Raw genomic sequence first — 18,484 nt, 5'->3', positions numbered from 1 at the left:
CCTCCAGCTTACATGTCGAAGTGTCCGTGGGCAAGATACTGAACACCAAGTGAATGTGTGTGTGAATGATTAGATCCTTCAGATGAGTAGCATGGCAGCCCCTACCATCAGCATATGAATGTGTGTGTGAATGCTTGAATGTGGCTTGTAGCGTAAAAAAAAGCCTTTGGGTGGGTCAGAAGCCAAGAAAGGTGCCTTATAAGTGCGGTCCATTAATCATATCTAATCACCTTCATCAGAATCTTTTGATCCATCTTATTTAACAAGAACCAAAGCTTGTTTCTCTCCGCCTCCTGTTCTTTAAACCCCAGTGTGTATGAGTGAGAGAGAGAATGACAGATTTCCCCACATAATGCTGAATTACGATAGTCACTCTATTCTAATTATAGGTCATCAGTGTCCTCGTGGGGAGGTGCATGCATGAGAAATTAAGGCCAGGATATGGAGTGGCATTTAAATGTACAGATGACCAGATTAACTGAGGCATGTCTGGGCTAAAGTTACATTCAGGCAGCTGCCGCTGACATTTCAGCGGTGGAGAGAGCAGTGTGTAATCACTTGTGAGATTTGTAAGCCACACCAGTAAATGCACAATCCAGATTATTTTTTTATGACATTTATACATTTTTAGGCAGTAGATTAGAAAGCATCACCAACAGCAGATGAGAGACAGGGGCTTAAGGCAACTTCAGCATCCACACAGTGACAACATGGTAATTAAACGCTGCAGCTAAATAAAGTTGCAACAACATCACCAGTGACTCTGATACTGCTGCACAGTCACACAGTTTCCTGATTAACTTTTTCATGCAGAAAGCCAAAGTGGGACCAGATGATGCTCGGGCGCCATTTACATAAAATTCTACTTCATTTCACCAAGATGATATACTCGGTGTCAATGAAATAACACTAAAAACATCAAACAGCAGTATCATAACATATCTTATAAATCAGTTGTACCAATGTCCAGATTTCTGTTTGGCTGCAAGAATTTTCAAGAGATGTGGATCCCTTTTCTCAAAAATCTTAACAAAATCACTATTTTTCAGAATTACAATGCACTAAAAGGACAGGGTGATGTCTTGAAATGTTATGTTTGTCCAACCAAGGTGATACTGACCATTAGAGATAGAGAAAATCAGGAGAAAATGACATAAATGATTAATCGGTTATCAAAATAATTACCAATTGGTGATGGTCAGTTCAATTATTGATGAGTTATTCTATGATGAAGGGATGCAGTGTCTGTTTCTACTTCACTCTCGCTGTCTTGTCAAGCTATAGTTGAAGAATAACTTAACAGCACCTGAAAATGTGTTTCATGTTTTTGCCGAACTTCAACTTCTGACCTTGCTGCAGTGATGTAGAAGTGAACTCCAGCGTGTGTCGGTAGACCGTGACATAGTTTCATGATGCCAGACACTGAGATCTACACTTACCGAAGTATGGGGATTTCTACTTGAATGGTAGCAAGAAAGGCTGCTAACAAACCGACATATTGTCAAGGACACAACTTACTGGAAATTATGCTTGTCACCCATTCTACTCCCTCATCACCCCAATATAGAGGGCGGCCCTAAAGACTTTGAATAGGTTCAGCAATGTAAGGTTTTTTCTAAACTTTAACTTTTCTTAATTGTTTCCACCCAGTTTGAACAATGAGCAAAACTTTAACTGACAATCAGTGATGCTGGGTGTAGCATTAAAATCAACAATTTCCAACATTACCCTATTCAAACATCTTGTAGCTGCACTTGTAATATTTGTGTGGTGTCACATTGTCTATGTTTGGCTATAAAGTGACAAAATGGCACCAACAAGAAACAGCATGAGCCTGGAAATGCTTCACACATCACACATCACCAACAATGCAAAAGTATTTCCGGCTGTATTTCTATTCACAGACTGAAAGAGGGTCCTCTGATCTCCACCCCTGCTCCTTATCCCTTCTCCTCACAATGTGTCATGCATATTGCTCTAATAAATGTCTGAGTGACATATTAACATCCCCCAGCATTTGGGTCAGCAGTTTCCCATTCGCACTCCTTCTTTGATTTGTCCATTATGTGTGACTCTGATTGAAAATGACCACCTATGGTGCAGCGCTGGAATGCAGTTACCATACAAACAGGATTACCTTGGTTATTTCAGCCCCATTTGTTATTTTTAGCCAGAAAAGACTGCATTCTTTTCACTGATAGCAGCTACTGTGATAATACAAGCTCAGAGTGTTGTAGCGGCTCTGTGTGAAAACAGTCAGTTAGATACAGAGTTTATTATAGTTCATAACTAGACTGTATCAGCTGGGGAGGCAGCAGGTTTTGAGGTGTCCTCATAAATGACTAGCAGATATGAAATAACTCATTACTGAGTCATGGATGTGATTTTTCAGAAATGAAGACATTTTATTGTGTGATGTAAATGCTTTAAAAAGGCACAAGATGTAAGATGTACATTCTGCACTATTTAGTTTAGGTAATACAGCAATTTACACCACATTCACAATTGATTTTTTCATGACAGAATCCAAATAAACAACCTATGGCCTACATTCATTGTCTTTTGTGTCTCGAATTCGCTCTGGTTATACTCGTTTCATAGGAGAAACATAAATGTAGAGTCTCTCTCACCAGAAATACATCAAACACCGTGGGTGAAATTCACAAAACAGAAGTCACGGTGGATTTCTGTCCCACACATTCCTCTTGCAGCCTTGACTAAGTCATTACCATAATATTAACAACAGAATAACAAATTACAGAGTGGCTGGATGAACAAGAAAAACACACTGCAGGAGAAAAAAGACTGAACCAAGAAAGGAAAATGACAAGACAAAGGCGCTTTCACGTGTTCCTGAAATGAGATCTCGCTGGCAGAGAAATACACTTGAGGGGACAATTCTTCCTAAACTATGGTTTCACAGTTAAATATTTCAACTAACTGTGGAGATTAGCATGCTGTTTGGAGTTAAGACTCAGCAGGGGGAGCGCGGCACAGAGTAGATATGAAGTGCATTTTTAAAATCTGCTACCGCAACCACTTGTGAACCATTAGACTGAAACCTTAAAAACACTCTGCACAGCCAAGTCTCAAAAAAACTGGAGCAGACGCACTACTTAAAAGTTTCAGCGCTCACTGTTAGTTATATGAGGGTGGGAGGTGCAGAGTTCAGTAGACAAAGAAACATCAAAAACAAAGAACGAATGTGACATCCAAGACACAGATTTGGTGAAAAGCAGTGACAGAAACAAGGATGATTCAGAGACTGGCGGTGAAAACAAGCAAGTATGTACATCCATGGATGATGCAACGGATAAGACACTGATGCACTGTCATCCAATGTACCATTTAAAAGCCGATCATCATGCGAACTCATTCACCTGCTTGCTCACCAGCCAAATTTCTCCCCACAGCTGTTCACATACACTGGTACCACACATCTGGTCCGGGTGTGTTCTCTTGTATGGATTACTGCCATTTTTTGGCTATTTTTCATGGCTTGTCAGCTTTTATCTGCAGTATAAAATCGAGACATGTGGGGAAGATGAGAGGGAGAGAGGAGAGCTCATGCAAAAAAAGGTCAAGAGCCACTCAAACACTGTGCAGTGCGCTGTAGCCTTGTGCTTCAACCTGATGAAGTTATTTCTTTACATATTTTCCTATTTTCCTGCCATTAAGGGTAAGTGCTTACAAGGGATGTACAGCTGAATCACTGAAAGTGTGTTTTCTTGTTTCAGATCATAATAATCACACAAAAGGATATACTTCTCCTCTATAACCAGGGCTCTGATAAGTCTTGTGCAATATAATCCAAGTTTTTAGTTGCCAAGCAAGTATCTGCTGAAAATCTACAAGAGTAACTCCTGAACCCATTGATTTTCCAGAGGGAACTGGAGTGATATTTTTGCAGGCAAATGCTTTGCTTTACAAACTTTACAGCCAAACCAGTAAAATAAAGACATGTTAAACACATATCTTAAAAAATGCAGTCTGAATTGACTTCTAGTGACTCCTCTCCATCCTGCTGTATCACATCTAGGTTTGCTCGATTCATTTCTCAATTAATCTGTTAATTGTTTTGTCTCTTAAATGTCAGAAAATAGGAACAAATATTCATCACCAAGGCCCAAAGCATTGCCCTCCAATCTCTTATTTTTCTGAGCAAATGTGAAAGTGCTACAATTTCTCAAAAATGTTAGTCATTTTCATTTGATAAATTACTTAAATTGACTGACGGATCAATATAGAAATGCTAACACTTTACCATTAACTAGCTCATTCAAATGCAACACTAGCACCTGATATTTTGGTGATATTTTGGGTTATGATTTCACCTAAAACATGACCATTAAACCTGGCGGCGGCGTCCTTTAATGACATATTTTGTTGCAGGAGGAGTAGCACAGTTCAAAGGGTGAACAGTCTTCCAGTCAATGACTCGCCTCAGGACGAAGGAGAAGCCCCCCTCCCTCCCTCCTCTCCTCCTCAATTCATCTGTCATCACACAACTGTGTGTCATGGCCACCCCGGGGCAGCTGGGTAATAAGAACACCCACTTCCTGGTGCCTCAAAAAAGCCTTGACAGAACACACCCATCACTAAGGTGCAAATAGTCTCCTCTGAAAAAGTTACAAAGGGACCAAATGTGATCACAGTGCTGAAATCCAGCACTCTGTATTCTGGGAAAAGATCAAAAGTCAAAAACAGAATCTGAAAAAACAGTGAGGGAACTGAGAAAAACAAGCAGGGACAGAAGACATGAGGCTTGCATCACTGATATTTTCCAGGAGACCCATCACAGCAGCCCCGAAATCTCGACACCACAGTACAACTTATTACCAATAACTATGCAGAAAACTGTCAGGACTGCTGGCACTGGATGTGTCACACTCCAAAACTGTAATCTGCGTGTTGTCCTGATGCAGGCGAACAAAGAAACAGACATAAAACCATCATGACCTGAATCCTTCAAGCATTATCTGGTACTTTTTATTGGCACTTGTTATTCATTTATTTATTTATTATATATGATTCTTTGCTTTCAAGTTATGGCTTGGTTTCTAATCCTGCGCAGGCTGAATTACCTTCGCTCACTGCATATTGTCTATAATCTTTAGTTATTTTATACAGATCGTGTGAGCTGCTGGACACCTGAATTTTCCCAAGGGGGTGAATAAAGTATCTGTTTGTCTATTTATCTGTGACATGATGAACCAATAGTGTCTCTTCCAGCTGTTGGACAACACAGAGGGAACACACCAAATACCAAAACAGACAGATTATCAGATTAGGCTCCTAAAACGCTTATGGCAATCATAATGCCGCTACAACTCCCAGCTGCTCCGGCCAGAGGTGTGTATGTGTGTGTGTGTGTGTGTGTGTGTGTGTGTCAGGGTGTGTGCCAGTGTGTCACATATCATGTGTCGCACATGACGTCTACTGTAGAGCATGTGGTGCGTGCTTGTTTAGTAACCCCTCATACTGTAACATGGTCACACAGTTGGAGGAGAGGATTAATGGGGAACACCTCTCTCTCTCACACACACACACACAGACACACACAGACACACACAAACACAAAGAATGCCATGCTGATCTGTTCAGAGACAACAGGAGGGGTGAGGATTGGCTCAAAGCCCCTCCATAAATTCTCCGTCTGTATCTAGGAGGAGAGTGGATAAGGGAGGGGGGCAAGCAGATGGGAAGGGACTGGAGAAAGAACCAGAGGAGGATGGAAGGAAGGAGAGAAAGTGATAAAAAATAATAATAATAATGAAAGATGGAAAACCCAAGGGTAGACCAGCAACCACTCACCCTAGATACCCCAAATCCCACATACACACACACACACACTCACACACACAGCTGGGCACTCATTAGTCCATTAGCAGCACATAATTGTTCCGGTTATCATTTTTCATACATCGCTGCCTCTTACTCATGCGGTCAGGAGAGAAACACACACATACACGTACTCAAACACACATTTTGACATAAATGGCAGTGTGCAATGGTGTGAGTGTGGTGTGTGCAGCAGCGCTTTCATCACCGGCCCAAAAGGCTCTGGTGTCTCTCAGGACAGCTCAATGCCCGGAAAAGATTCTGTAGGCTAACACTACTGAAGCTATCGTCACTGATATAGAGCTGAGAGTACATGGTTTCAGTTTCTGTCCACAGAGGCTGAGACAGAGACACAGAGGAAAGACTGAGAAGAAATAAGAAGCAGAGGGCCTGTGAGGACAACTGAGAAGAAATTAATCTTAGTTTAGACTTTAGTTTAACTTCAGTTCTAACATGCTGATGTCTAACAATTGGCAATAAACACAAAGTACAACTTAGCTTGATGGGAAGTCATTAGTTTTGCATGTATTTGTGTATAATAGTGTGAGTACCAATACCAATGTATTAGACAAAATGATATTTCACTTTAGATTAGAAGTCAGGAGATCACCACTATTATTACAAAACATCCTAAGGGGGGCATGAATGTGTCTACCAAAAGTCATGACAATACGTTATGATCGCATTTGAGATATTTCACTAAATACAATAAAAATCAACTTCATGGATGCACTAGAGGAAAAGTAATTGAAGTCTGGACCAAAGTATACTCAGAGGTGCTTTTCAAACAGTCGAATAGCTTCGGAAACCCACTCACCCCAGTCCTTTCCAACAGGTCTTTCTAAAATGGACAATTCGACATTCACACACACTCCATGCCGTGATTGGCCTGCTGTTTGGTGATGACAAAGGAGCTAGGCTTTGAGCTTCTCTTTCTAGCTCACTTTTTAGTCCATTTTATTATGAACAACAAGATGCAACTATGAAATGATCTCCCCGTAATTATGATGACAGCTCATAATACAAACTAGTTTTGACCATCCATAAACCGACTCCCACCATCTGTAGAGCCATGCTACTGTATGGCTAAAGAATCCTTTCCTTTTCCGCTGTTTCCGTCTCACCCCACCACCCCCTCCCCTGAGTTATCACCACCACCCCTCCCACTCCTCATTCCTTCCAGCCGGTCGTCTCCGCTGACCCTCCACTCCCTGCCTCTGCCCCTCCCTCCACATACCACTTAACCCCAATGTAACACCCTACAACCCACCTTCATGACACCAGAAAGTCCCAACACACACAAAACCCACCCCCCATAAGGAAGCAGTGATTGTAGTGTAGGACATGTTGGGACAGGCGAGCAAAGACAGACAATCATCTTGAGAGCAGATAAGCTCCGAGTCAAAGCAGACAGGACGTCGTCTTGTGACTGTAGTGTCATTTAACTACAATCATATTGGAGGTTTGCTGCATGTGATGAATTACAAACAGACTTGTAAGACAGTAGAGAGGTGTGAAAACTGTGACAGACGTATCAAAACCACTGTCTTCTATATCGGTGAACAGAATGACCCAATTTCCCCAAGGAGAACATTAAAGTTTCATCAAAGAACCAGAACAAAAATCAACGTCTCACTTGCTGGCTGCCAGTTATGAGTTATATCAAAGCAGCTTCCCAGACATAGACTGAGGTTCGAGTTAAATTTGGAGTCTGGATCATGGAGACTCAGCTGGAGATTTTACTTTATTATTTAAAGTTGTCTTTATCCTTAAACTCTCACAGTGCATCCAGAGCAGTTAAAGCCTCCACCAAGGCTTCAGACAGGACTGAAATCATTTCTTCACGACATCCCAGCGGAGCACTCTTAAGTTTCTGCAGCCTACACGCCTCATGAAATAACTATCAGCTGTGAAAACTTTAAGGAGGCACTCCTCCTTTAAGAATGCAAGGCCTACAAAAAACCCCTCCAAAAAACAACATAAATATTCTCACAGATGGAAAGACATATGTGTGTGGATACACACACCCACCCACACACACGTACGAAAGCAGCCAATATTCCCGACAACTGCAAGTGGGTGTTCCTGAGGGAAGCAAAAGGTCAAGTGTTCCACGTATGAGACAATGATGGACAATAAGGCACCAAAATCCTTATCATGGCTGCTAGCACAATGCTGCTCCGGCTTTTGGTTTTTGGTTTGCATAACCTTAACGGGTAGGTTTAAAATCTTTCGTCTGTCCTGAAACAACAGTCAGGTGCCCAAATGAACCCAGACACATGTTTTTCTTGCTGTAATCATTCCTCCTATTCATACTGGCCTTTAGAAGATACATTCATAATGCACTTAAAGTAAGTGATGGGGGCCAAAATCCACAGTTCTCCTTCGGTGCAAAAGTGTGTTCAATCAGTCGTCCAAATCAGTCAAATCAAGTCAGTACATTTCAAAGTTACTCTTTAGTGACAAATTCCCTCTTTTGGTTTCTCTCTTTCCACTGCAGCTTAACAGGAAAATGATGAAAGGGTTTGTGTTTTTTTAACTAAAAAGGTTGCAAGTGGAAGATGTCCATTTCATTTGAGGGTTGTAGACTTTGTCCCCCATCACTTATATTGTAAGTGCATTTAGAGGAGATCTTCTAATGATCAGTATAAACAGGAGGAATGATTACAGCAAGAAACCCTGCTTAAATGTTCATTTGAGACTTTTTTCTGAAGACAGGCAGAAATATAAAAAAGAAAGAGGGAAAATTGTGAACCTATCCTTTAATCCTTATCTGTGTGTGTTGAATTAGATGTATGAGACAGCCACTGTAGAGCTGAAACAATCCATTGACCGATAAAATCATTCTTCAAGCTTAAATGCCACATTCTTTCTGCTTTCAGCTTCTCACAGGTTAAGATTTGCTGCTTTTATTTGTCTTATATGACGGTAGGTTTTGGACTGTTGGTCAAACAAACAAGACTTCACTTTGGTCTCTGGGAAACTGTGATTTTTAGTATCAAATGTTAATTAATTGAGAAAACACTAAATCAATAATGAAAACTGTTTGTTGCAGCACTATGTTAATCCATTCATACATGCTCAGGTAAAGCTGGGAATCTTTAAAACCATTTTCAGTTCATGACAGAATAGCAGTAATGTGTTATAGTAGTTTGGGGAAAAACCCAACAAAACAACAAGAGCGTCTGAATTTCCTCCAAACCGCACAGTCATAATTCCTTTAATGAGGCTTTTGAGAGAAAGAGAGGGAAATGAGTGAGTGTGTGTGTGTGTGTGTGTGTGTGTGTGTTTGTGCATGCTTGTCCCTGCATGTGTGAGACAGAGAAAGTGAAAGACGCTGAGAGGGACAGAGAAGAAAGAAGCAGAGTGAGACCGAGGGAGCAGATGCAGGGAATGAAAAGCCGGCTGGGGTGAAGTACAGAGAAGGTGAGGGAGAGCTTGTGTGAGAGTCTGGGAACAGACGTTGGTCTAGCATCCCTGCAGCCCGTCTCGGCTTGGCACGAGCACACAACCCCCTCATCTCCAGCCCCTTTCAAACAGCTTAACCATGGCCCAAACAGGCTGGCAGGGAAGCAAAGCACTTCCACTTAACCATATCAAAGTCAGCCTGGCGCTGCACAGAAAGAGCATTTAGCCCTGAAAATGCCTTTTTTTTAACCCCCCCCCCCCTCTCAGAAACAGCATGAGCCGGGGGGGGAAAAGCCTCACTGCAAGCTGCACAGTTGTGCGGGCGCAAGATTTTCCTGTTGTTTTGTTTTTGATTTCCAAATGTATTAAGAGTTGGCCAAGCTTGAGAAATTGCTGCCTTTGATCCGCTTGAAAGATACACAGCTGAAAAAGATAGCATCAGCTCAGTTTGAGGTGATTTTAAAATACTGACTGAAAAGCCTTTTTTCTGGGTAGATAGGGGTGTTTTTAAAGCATTTTCAAGACCATCTGGCAGGTAGAAAGCTGCTAACAACTGTAAATATATCCTAACAGAGGAGTACAGGCTGCTCACTGTACAGACAGGCCGCTGTGTTTATCTGCTCTGGTTCAGCTGGCAGATCCACTGTGGGTGGTATCAGTGTACAATACATCACAAAAGCCTGATGCCCTTTGACCCTTCCCATCAAACCTGAAGGGGCATTTTTAAAATGACTGACCTACTTCTCTCACGTTTCACTCAGGCCTTAAGGAGAAAGAGTGTGTGTCCTTTCGCTCTCTGTGTCATCAGGAAAGCACACACCCACACTCATGCACACATAAACAAAGTGACAGAAGCTTCACATGACGTTTCCCCAAATAAAACTTATTTCACGTGTCTGAAGGAAGTCACTTTAAGGTCAGATATTACTCATATGATCTGTCAGGGGGAAAATAGGGAAGAATAAAAAACAATCACGCAAAAGCATCATATTAAAAAGGGAGTGAAAACACAAGAAAAATGTCCAATTTGCAGATTTTCAGTTTTTAGGGAACAAGTTCAAATATAGACTGCAAATGGCTGGAAATTACAAAAATTATCTTTTAACAACACCATGACCTCATGTAACTTATTGTATGATACTACTGAGTGATCCTGAGCAAAGTGCAAAGACTTGTTTCAAAACACAAGACGGTAAACTCTACTCAACGATTAAAAATAGTCTAATATTTGTGGGTTTTTGTGAGTTTATTCTCCTTTGAGTTGAATGCTTCTTCACGCATCGCTGTGCTCCACTAACCTACTGCCCCGGAGGACAAGCCTTTCTCTTGTTTTTGTTCTGTATGAGCGCACCACACACTTCTTGTCACACATCTTCTGCGTTATTATCCGCAAAGGTGCACCATACGATGCTTTCACTCACCTCTGCAAAACTTCACACAAGTGGCTCCTCGGTGGCGTCTGTGTCCGTCTACCTGCGCTTCTCCATCCTTGCGTTAGAACAAGGGGGACCAAAGTGCGTATTTTTGCTTTTTACGCACGGATCTCGCTGCTGTTCAACGATGCAAATCAGAAGAAATAATATCTCATTTATCAGTCCAGAGCGATAAACCAGCCGCTCCAAAAATGAGCGATGGATGTTCGACGTTTGTTTTCCTGGTGGGAGCAGCAGCGGCGGCCGTGCAGAGCAAACACTGAAGCCCCCTCACACACATTCCAGTTTGTGTTTGCGGCGCCCCTCCTGAACAACGGAGAGCCAATGAGAGGCCGAGGATGTCACAAGGAGGGCGGAGACAGTCTGTTTAGTACCCCTGCTTCCTCTGTCTGTGTGTGTGTGTGTGTGTGTGTGTGTGTGTCCCACCTTTCAGGTCACAAGGGGGGCAGTGTAGCGGTGGTGGGTATAGATGAATCATAAATCAAGCTTGGAGTGTGTCCTATCTTTGTCTCTTTGTCTGTCTGTCTGTCTGTAAATATCAAAGCGAATCACAGCAAATGAGCTCTGTTGGCATTAATTGTTGAAGTAACATTATTGCCAAGGCTATTGTAATTACTACTTTATCATGAGGAAAAATAAAACCCCCAAACGATTAAAGCTATAAAATGTAATGATTTGCATACTGGGGAGGAAGGGCGCCCCCACCCCCTACTTACCCTCCTCCCACATTCTTTAAAATCAAGAATCACTGAATCCTGCAAATGCCCCTATATTGCAACACTTATGGTAAAAAATATATTTCAAACATTCTTGTCCAGTCAAAGACATTAGGGACAATAAAGCAGAAAAGCAGAAAATGACAAGAATATTTATATTTAAATTCAATCAAAGATGATATTGTCACACAAATCAAATATATACACTATACACTGCAACCAACAAAATAGTTTCAGTGCTGTGTGCTGCTTAGGTCTGTTTGAGCCATTAACTTGGTTAGCTGAACTAACCTTATCAATATTGCAAATAGACAAAAGAAACACTGCATAAGAAATACAGTCAAACAAAACTGAGCTTCAATATTAATAATGTTACATCCCTGACATCCACAACTCCTTTCTTTATAGCATGACGAGAAGAACCCAAAAGAAGCAGCTCTGTGCCCGCTGAGATTGTTGAAACTAGTTAGCTGCTTTGTGTTGGGAGTCATACCACCAGAAACCATAATCAATCCACAAACGTTTAGTCAGAGTCTCTGGTCTGTCAACCACTACACATACACACACTCACACTAACACACACATTTTTTGGCCCTTGAACTTCTGAAATAAATCTTTCACGCCTAAAAGGGAGTCGAGGCCCCACAATGTGACTTAATAGATTTATGTTCCCACAAGAGAGCGTCCTGTAGATCATTTTGACCATACACCAAAAATGGTTTGTAAATCTTTTTAAATGAATTAATTTAGTTGGATTACTTTCCATTTTTTGTCAGATTAGAATATTTTGATTAATTGTGGTGCCAATTTATTCTGGTATTTTCACCAGTAAAGTACAATATTGATGAAGATGTTTCCTGTATTATTACTTCATCTTATAGAAGGGTAATGTGTCGAAATCCATTTTTAACATCTTCATATCATGCTCACGTGATTCATATTCATAAATAAAGGTGTGTTTAATTAGAGTGATTAACTCTACATATATACTATACTATGCATAAACCATAGTTCAGGATTTCTGGGCATAAAATGAAGCTGCCATGTAAAGTTTACTGTTTGCAATGTTTAATGGAAGTACATAATTTACAGAGGGTGAGAGGTGTATAAATGACAAAATGTATCACCTGACTTAATAGCCTAAATCAGCCTTAGCCTAAATCAACCATGATTTTGAAATAATCCAATTTTATCTTGCCCTAAAATTGGTCAAATTTATTTGTTTTACTTATCTCACATTCACATGTTAATCAGTTGTATAATGTTTGTGCCAATTTCTATGAGTCAAAAAAAACCCTGAAATTAAAGACTTGAGAGGACATCTAAAATGTTAAATGTGCTGATTACAGAATGTAAACTACTTCAGACAACTCAAACCCCCTGGAGCCAAAGTACTGAGGACATGACCTCTGTCTCTTTAACAAGACTGCACACACACACATATACTGTATATATATTGTATTGCCACAGGCGTTAGTTCGTCCTTCCCTGCTCTACTTGCACACCAGCCTTGCCTGCAGGCTGAATCCACGTCTGAGCACTAGATTGAACCAGCTGTCACCTCATGAACTGTCGCTAACATTTCTCTTTGCCTTTGTGCTCTGGACAACGGCTGATGCTTTAAACGTAGACTTTCCATGTTCGCTCTCACAATAAACCCAACTTTTGTTGAGGGACAGTACAACCAGCATCATTCTGCAAGCATTTTAACAGGGCACAAGAAAGTTTCACTTGTCCTAGTAAATGTATTGACAGGTTGGGAAAATGATGGCATGATTATCTGTGATTACAGAGCTTAACAACAGGGACTTTTTCAAAATTACATTGCCTCAACTGGGTTTACTACGAATGTTTTTCCCTGGACAGCGAGCGACAAACAAATCAAATTACATGGAAAGAAACCATGAAAAAAACAAACACCTCCATCTTTAGGAGCTACAAACAGCATGAAACACACAGGTGCTGCTATTTGAGGGCAGCGGGAAAATCCATTTCTGCAGGATGACTTGGTATTATAAAGAGTGACTCGTCTTGAAGTGCTCCTGCCAGCGTAATTGCCCTCCATAAGTGGATATGCTGTTCCGCTGAGTCCATACAAATCCAATTCAGCTCGCCCTTCCAAGAAGGAAAGGGAGCAGAAAATGGCTTGTCCCTTTTAATCCATCAGTTTGGTATTAGTAGAGGAAAGGATTTCATAATGACACTTTGATATGATTAATCTTAGAGGGAAGGTTCTGTGATTTTCATGCCGTCACCTCTGATCCTGATTCTTGGTTTGACTGTGGCTTTGGCAAGTAAATTGACTTTGTAGCTAGCGCTGCAACAACTAATCAATTAATCATAGTCGATTGACAGAAAATGAATTAGTATACCTATTGTTTTACTCTTTTTTTTTTAAAGGAAAAATGCCAAATATTGTGCTGGTTTCTGTTTCTCTCCTATGAGGATTTGAAGCTTTTATATGTCATACAGTACATGATAGTAAACTGAATATCATTTGAAGACACCACCTTTGACATTTTGATTGGTAGTTTTTAGTTTGTTAGTTTGTTTGACATTTTATGGGTAATGCAATAGTTGTAACCTTATTTGTTGACAAAATGCTATGAGGAGGATTATCATATCTTCCCAAAAATAATAAGGCTGTCTTCAGAACATTGCTGGTTAGGCATTGATGACAAAAGGCCGTCAAAGGAAATCAAAACTACATAAATGGGCATTGATGGCTTCAGTGTAAGAACAAAGCTGTTGTTGATACAATTGGTAGAAGAATAGATGGTGGAAGAAGCTCTATACACGATATCAACTGAGGAAACTCCATTCACTGAAGTAGATGTGCAGCAACTGGATTGATGGCGATTCAGCCGTGGTGTTGAGGATATAAAGTAGTGACAAGGATGGAAAGAGTTAAGCGGAAGTTTATGATGAAAGAGTAAAGAAGAAAGAAGTCTGAGAAGTTTCTTCTCAAGTAAAGAAAGAGAGAAACAGAGCAAAAGAAAAGAGCATTAAAGACAGACAGGGTTTTAAAGGCAAAGAGATCCTACTTTTGAAGGTTTCTTCACAGACCCTTAAAGTTCAAAGATTTAGCAGCAGCAGCAGCAGCTCTGCATGTTCTGCTGTCAGTGAGCTTCCCCACCTGAGGCTGCCAAAAATACTCAGTCACACAACTCACCCAAACTGACCCCATACCAGTCCTTTTCTAGCCAAGTCCACCTTCCTTGCACACTATGACTGTTAAATGTTTTTTAGGTAGTCAAATATTAGTTTTAGCGTCAAACTTACATTTCAACAAAATGTGAAACCACATTAAACCTGCCTATCACTTTCCTCTGTACATTTTCTCATAAAACCCCTGGGTTAGAACAAATTCAGAGAACTCTGTAGTGTTTCCATAAACCTCTCAGCTAGCACTAACACGCAAACACTAATGTGCGCACACCTCTCTCTTCCACCTAGACTCTCAGCTGCTGAACAGCTCAGTCTGTAATTATGGCTGTCATCAACAGCCCCTGACTAGCAGCTATATTTACTGGAGAACCAGCATGCACACACACACACACACGCATACACATGCACTGCCTGCACACACACCCACAAAGAGAAGACCATACACACCATACAACCACACACACACAACCACACATGCACACAGATATATAACCAGCTATTTATAGAGGCTGTCAATCAGAATCAAAGCAACAGGTAATTTAATGTCGGGTTAATCTGCATCGTCGGCTCTAATCTTCCAAAGAATTTTCTTGTGAGGCATTTTAGTTGTTTTGCTTCTGCTCATGTGCAATTTACTGTAATGTGCAAAGAAACACTTTAATACACTTACCCTAAGTCCAAATCATACCTTCAATGTCAGATCTGTATTGTTTATCTTTCTTATTGAAACATTTCGTTCAAAGAAAAAACACACAAAAAAATACATTTAGAAACAACATGAAACCAAAGACCTGATATTATGTTACAGTGTTATATAACAGCAATAGATGTAAGAAAATTGAGTTTCTTATTGTAACTAAAATATCAATCAGAAATTAAGAACAGTTTTAACTAATTAAAAACAAAATGTAACCTCAATGAAAGAAAAAAGAGCCATAGATTATTTATCAAACCTCTCTCTCATCATAAAGCACCTGTGACTTCACTATCTCTGAATGACAACATGGTGCAGTGATAATTTCCCCCTTCATTTCCTGAGACTATTTATTTAAAAAAGTGACAATTTCACCAAACAACCCTGATAATGAATGTCTCTGCTTTCTTTTATATATACTTAATACATATACTTATATATACTTAATTAAATGTAAAACTCAATTGAAATGTTGAAGCTGAGAATTGATTAACTCTCTGCAAAAATGGCAAATTGGTTCTGGCTTCTTAAATGTGATGATGTCAAATGTTTAAGTTTAATAAATTTGGGTTTTATATTGAGAGATGCTTAAAACAAGAAATTTCAATACACCATGTTGAACTGTTGGAAATTAAAAGGGACATTTTTAGCAGATAAATTATTAATAAAATGCTCATGAGTTACAGTCCTAGAATGTCATTGGGTTTATATGTACAGTGTCTAGAAAGATATCTGCCTGAATGAATGCACAGATATTCAAACACAGAAACTATGACTGGAACAACTCCCACTGACCTCCCAGGAATGGAGCTCCTTTCCTTTCATACCAGCCTCGACTGCTGTTTGTCACCAAAACCAATCTCCTTCTCCACATGTAGCGTGGCATTGAGGCACCTTCTGTCACACTATTTGCCCCCAATGCTCCTTTGTTTCATTCAGTTAAGCATTTATCCATGCTGCTTTTCTTCCTCTGTTGTGTTTCACATTTTCTTCATCTCCACCACCACCACCAGCTTCTAACTTCTAACCGTTAAAACCAGGATGAGAGATAGTCAGAGAAGCCATGTGACAGAGAGGGCAGGAAGGTCAAGGCTAAGGGATGAACAGGCACAGCTGATGGTGTATATGTGTGTGTGTGTGTGTGTGTGTGTCAGAGTGAGACTGTGTGGCACTAAAATATCAGAGGAAAATGCTGAGTGACACCTTTCCTCAGACTACTATTGTTGGACTTTCTCAGTTGTAAATGCCGAACTTGAATCCAAATGAAATTCTGACATTGTCAAGTTTCTGTTTACATCACAGGCACTCAAAGAAACAACTATACATACATATTTAATGATACAGTCTGTGATCTGAATGCACAGGTGGGTTTACCATATTGGAACCTAACAAACACATTAAAAGCTTCTATACATCTATTCACATTTGCATATTGTTCTGTTTGTCTCTCTGAGTCAGATGTGCAGAGGTGAAAAAATTACAGCCTGAACTTCCCTGTGGCGCGACACCATGCTGTAGCTGCTTTGGTCTGTAATGACAGGTTGTTTGTCGTACAGTAGTCTCTGTCAAAGTCTCTCCCTAGCAGCGTGGAGGCACAGTACAGACCTTCACACTGCAGGTGTGCATTAACAATATAATCTCACCAGCTGCTATGTACAGTAATGTCACAAAGTAAGGATATATAATATGACTTGTGATATTTGGATGATTGCTTATTTAATTACTGCTAAAACTATTTCTGGCTAATATGTTCTAAATCAACATTGGCTCATCAAATGTACGGTGAAAGGGGTTTCCCATAGTGACAAACCATGGATGTATAAATAGAACTGGATATAGACTTGGAGGCAAGGCTCCATTCATTCCTGTGAAAGTTGCTCAGTGGTGCATGAGGCCAAAAAAGTTAGACCTCCAGGTATAAAATTACTTACATTACTTCTGGGATCATGTGGCCCATAGAGCAGCTGTGCCAGAAACTTCCACCAGCCAAGCTTGCTAACATCCAGTTTAGCCTTAATTTGAGCTTTAGCTCTTCTGGACTTTAAAGACTTTAAGACTACAAATGTTGACCAAATGGATCAAATTCTTAGAGTGAATCAAGTCATTTGCAGGGTTGTGACAATTTACAGGACTCTCTTTCAAGTCAAGTCTATGGGAAGTCTTTTTGGGCCAGTGTGCATTACGTGACGGACACAGAAGTTGTAATTATATGGTTTGGCCACTATGTCAAACTAGCTTCAGAGCCCAGTGCTGTTCCTGGGGGCTTGTGACAAACCCACAGAGTATTATCAGACAACACTGTAGCCTCATGCTGCTGTACTGAGCTTTATAGCTTCTTTCAGCTTACTGATTTTGGTTCAAACTCCAGCAAATGTTTTCACCAGAAAAAAGTCAGCAGGTAGCTGATAAAGAAAAAGATAAGACTTCCTCAGGAGTTGGTGAAAACTAAATCAGAGTTGTATCTGCTGGATGTGTAAACAGGCAACAATCTGGTAACAAGTATGACATAACAAATTGATAATGATTATAATATGTTGTGTTTTCATCTTTTCCCCTTGCCATCCACACACAAAAATCAATGAATGCAGCTTTAGCTTCTTCATTAGATTCTTCCAAAGCATTTCACTGTCAGATACGTCAAAAAGACTAGCACCAAACACAATGTCTAAATATACAACTGTACTATAGCTGTAAAATATTTGGAAAAACTTGACCCCTCTATGAAGAGCCATGGGTGGTCTTTTACCTTTCATGTTTTAAACAGGGTTACCTCACTGTGAGAGAGGCTCCAAACCACTAAGTGTAAACCTCGCACGCCCAGGGTTGCCCACAGCACAGATTGTCATGGTAACCACATGGGAACTGTAAAGGAAAGGTTAGCAGTACAGTGAAAAATACCATCTTAGATATACGCCACATGTAAACATCTGTTACCAAAAAAATGAGACAAGTTTAGACTTATGGCTAAGACATGTCTGCATTAAAAAAAATGAAGAAAGATTTCTCCTCTTGCATCATCTGGCTTACTGCATGTTGCACCGTTAAAAATTCACTTTAAGTCCCACAATGCAAAGAGTGCTTTCCTCTCCTATAATATTCACTCTTATTCTTTCCATACTCTCTTGGTGTAAATTGCAGGAAATAATAGTAGAATTCTGAAATATTCTGGTCAAGTAGGTCAGTGGAGCCAACTGTCAGCAGTAGGAAGAAGGAGATGCAAAGCA

At 40.3% G+C, this 18,484-nt stretch overlaps 1 protein-coding gene across 3 annotated transcripts in view; it reads right to left on the bottom strand.

Annotated features, from left to right (window-relative positions):
- Positions 1-18,484, bottom strand: part of ripor2 (RHO family interacting cell polarization regulator 2) — a 79,634-nt gene that overhangs the window by 31,481 nt on the left and 29,669 nt on the right. The window contains exon 1 of one of the 3 annotated variants that reach the window (XM_053334628.1): positions 10,671-10,933. The exons of the other annotated variants lie outside the window; for them this stretch is intronic. The gene's annotated coding sequence lies outside the window, so the exon portion shown is untranslated. Of the gene's footprint in view, positions 1-10,670; positions 10,934-18,484 lie in introns of those variants that run through there. 3 annotated transcript variants of the gene reach the window in all.

Source organism: Scomber japonicus, chromosome 15, assembly GCF_027409825.1.
Source record: "Scomber japonicus isolate fScoJap1 chromosome 15, fScoJap1.pri, whole genome shotgun sequence".
Lineage (NCBI taxonomy): Eukaryota > Metazoa > Chordata > Actinopteri > Scombriformes > Scombridae > Scomber > Scomber japonicus.
This window is presented reverse-complemented; position numbering and strand designations above follow the sequence as displayed.